Here is a 4,000-nt window from a genome sequence, read left to right as displayed (position 1 = left end):
TTAAAGTAAATAATTTTCTTGTATATAGATAAAAATAATGAAAGTAATGAAAGAAGTGAGAAGTAAAACGTATATATAGGTAGTTAACTATGTGACTAAAATAGCATAATTAATGAAATAAACTTATATAATGCAAAGTAACAACGAAATGGGGATAATTTAATTTAATAATAATAATTTAAAAATTAAAGTAATGGAAAGAAAGTACATGTAACTAATGTAATATGTAAGTAAAAAAAAAGAGAGAAATAATGAAACAAAATATAAAGTTTAGTAAGACATAAAGGTAACTAGAAAATATGACAATGATAATATATATAATAAATAAAACTAATAAAGTGGGTAAAGAAAAATAAGTAAAGAATAGAGAAGGGGAAGGGGGTAACTGGAAGATAAGAAAAAAGAGAACAAACCCAAGACGTACTTGGAATATGACAGACAAGCAAGAAAAGGTCAGCGGCGCGGGTGGTAAGATTCTGAGTTAAACAGTACGTTAAAAAGAGATGACGAAACTATCGGAAGATGAAGAATACGTTACAAGTTACATGGAAGTGTAACATTAAGAATGTTGAACTATTTAAAAGGAAATCTATAAAAGGGTGACGACAAATGATTTAAAAGTTATTAAAGAACATAAACTATGAAGGAAAAATAATTTAAACATTGTTACTTTTTTAATAAATTAACTATTTGGAGAAATGTTAACGATAAATTCTGTTTTTCGGTTTTTAAATTGCCTGAAGAAGGTTCTAGTTGAATATAGAATTGTCATGGTTATGAACTATGGGAAGTATAGATGTATTATCAAAATTGAAGGAATGGTTTAGTGAAAGAGAATACTCTGAGAGTTTTAAGGCAGAATGATTATTTGAGGAAACATAAATTTATGTTATGCCGATGTCCATAGAATTACAATTGTATCATTTCCCAATTCTTTCATTCCTTTTTTTTAATCTATATTTATTGTGTACAATTATTTACTTTAATCTTTTTATATACCCTTTAACCACTGGTAGTTATCTTGTTTTTTGTTCTTAGCCTTGATGCAGACTAGAAATTCTGGCCGAAACGTTGGCACTAATAAATAAGTTTTTTTGACTTATTTTTGTTATTATCTGAACGCACCCCCAATCATTTTCTTCTCATATATAAATTAAAAGTTTCAAGTATAGATCTAGAATTAATTACACTTCTACCTCTTAAGATCAAAAGAACAATAATACAATCAGTTAATTGTTATATATAAATAATTTGGTGTTAGTGGCAGGTCAGGTGTGAGTAAGGACAGAAATAAAAATGAAAGACTTATTAAAATTAACATTCTCTATATAATGTTGCTGCATAATATAGTGTAAGAAAACTTTATATTTGTGAAAATGTTGTTTCACTCTGGAAAGCACCCGTACGAAGACAGACGAGCTACTCATTACGGGCAGAGAAAATGTTTAATTGTTCAAGTTGGAATTGCTTTCTAAACTTTTGGAGGCTTTCAGAATTTCCAACGAGTCTAGGCAAACACTGTTGTAAGTAGTTAGCGAGTTAACTCTTCAAATAAGCATTTTAAATGTAAAAAGTAAAAACATATATTATGTATTTATAAGAAGAAGAATTTTTCAAGGTATAGCTTAAGGTTATAAACACTTTTGAATATTATAATAAGTATTCCCGTTGATCGCTAAGCTATTAAAGTCAGTAACGGCATACTCATAAATGTATTTGTGAATTTTCTGTTGTGTCATTATTTTCATCGTTAAGTTCTTTTCACTATTTGTCAGTTTATCTTAGGTCGGTCGGTGAGTTTAAAAATATCTTAAATTTAAAATTATCGTTCCTTTGAAAATTGGAATTTTCAGAAAAATTTGAATTTGTCAAGTTCTTAGAATTATTGGAGAAGTTTGTCGGGGTGTGCGGTCAGCAGAGAACAACATAAATAAATAAAACCATATTTATTTATTTTATGCCGACGTTTCGACCTGAGATTCAGGTCTTCATCAGGGGTTATGCCGTAGAAGGTAGGCCTCCAACTGGAAACGTCGGCATAAAATAAATAAATATGATTTTTTTTTTTTTTTTGTTGTTCTTTGCTGACCGCAACCCCCGACAAACTTCTCCAATCATTATTCTACGCTCAACTATCTACACCTCATTGCTAGAATTATGTTGCATACCTGACCATTTGAAATATAATATGATAGTACAAAAATATATGATACTGAAATAAACACACATTGTTTGGAGAAAAACTAAGGAGTAACATGAGGGTCCGAAAAATAATAATTTTTCTGGCTAACAGATCTATTACATTCAATAAATAAAAAAATATATATATATTAGGTTATAAAAAAAATACAGTTTTAAATAAAAGATAAAAATTATATTCATTAATTAATATATATGCTACTTTAAAAAAAAGAACTACAGTTGGGCAGGTATTATTATTATTATATGTGTAATTTAATTACATGTTTCAGTTGCATTATAATTACGCTAAGATAACTGTTTGAGGAAGATGCGCCCCCTCACTTTTGAATAAGAATTCAAGCTACTACCATCTGGTGGCAGCCGTATGAAGCAGTATGCTTTGCTAGGCAGTTTGGTCTCTACAACAGTCTCTATCACAGAGCTACATCACTTTTGCTCAGTGCAACAAACTCAAGATGAGTGAATAAACTACAGCCCAGAGGCAGAATGAGGGAAAGAAGAGAACAAGACTATGCACCATCAAAATCTCAGTAGCTCACAAACCATCAAGATTAATCAAAATCTCAAGTAAATTACAACATCTATTATTATATCCATCAAATACAGTCCATTTCATTTATCACAACCACCAGAGATACCAATAAATTACAATTAATTTGGGTAATATCTCCCAACATTTATCTCGGGGAATATCTAAATTAAACAATGACCGTTGAATGGTCTAAAATATAAAAAAAATAGTGGTTTTGAAGAACAATTACACTGAAGTAATTGTAAGATACAATTAAAATTACTTTAATTGTGTAAAAGTAATTGCAATTACTCCATAAAATTATTGTAATTTTAATTGAGATTCTCAATTACAATTATTTCTTGATAGTAAGTAATTGCAATTACTCATGAACATTAGTTATATTAGTTATAATTTAGTTATATGTATATTTACCTTAAATTTGAATCCAGTTTTTTCTTATGAGCAGAAATCCTAAAAGTTTAAATGAATCGATACGCAAAGCTCGGTCATAAAATCGATATTACATATTTCCTCGAAAAGAAACAGTAATATTTTAATAAACCTATACACCAGCACGCAATCTAAAACTGATTATTATTTTGGAAACATTTTATTACAGATTTTTTTTCCTTTTTCGTTTTAAGTATTTGTAATCACAATTACAATTATTTGTAATTACGTTACAAATACTTGAAATTTTAAGAAAAAAATAACAATTACATATGAATGTTGATTGGTAATTGCAGTTACTTTGACTCACCAATTGTAATTGGTCCCACAATAGCAATAACAGTAGTTCACCAATCAATTCCTATTACATTTATTTGTTATTGTACATCTGCAATTCATAATTACAGTAATTAGAAGTACTTGTAAATGTAATTGTTGTCCAACTCTGACAGATACCAAAAAAACAGTGAAAATAAATAATTCTCTGAAGAAAACAACATAAATTAGGGGGGTGGGGGACAGAACAACAACATAAAGATATACCTATAAAAATTATTGTTTGCCTTAAAAGAAAAAAATCTTAGGATCATAATACTTTACATTAATGTATATTTTATACATGAGTAAGTGAAAGTAAAAATGTTTATTTGAAGAATAAATCTTTTCCATAGAAAACATGTTCATTCGTTTTGTTTTTCTAACTCTGATATGCAAATATGTATATATTTATTTATTTTGGGAAAGTTGAAAACAGAAAAAAATATTTGTATTATTATACTATCTGATAAAACACGCCGCCTTTGAAATTTCCTGTGTGGAAAAAATATAAATACA

This window comes from Halyomorpha halys, unplaced genomic scaffold (genome assembly GCF_000696795.3).
Source record: "Halyomorpha halys isolate HHAL.00 unplaced genomic scaffold, Hhal_1.1 Scaffold361.1, whole genome shotgun sequence".
In the NCBI taxonomy this organism is placed as follows: domain Eukaryota; kingdom Metazoa; phylum Arthropoda; class Insecta; order Hemiptera; family Pentatomidae; genus Halyomorpha; species Halyomorpha halys.
This window is presented reverse-complemented; position numbering follows the sequence as displayed.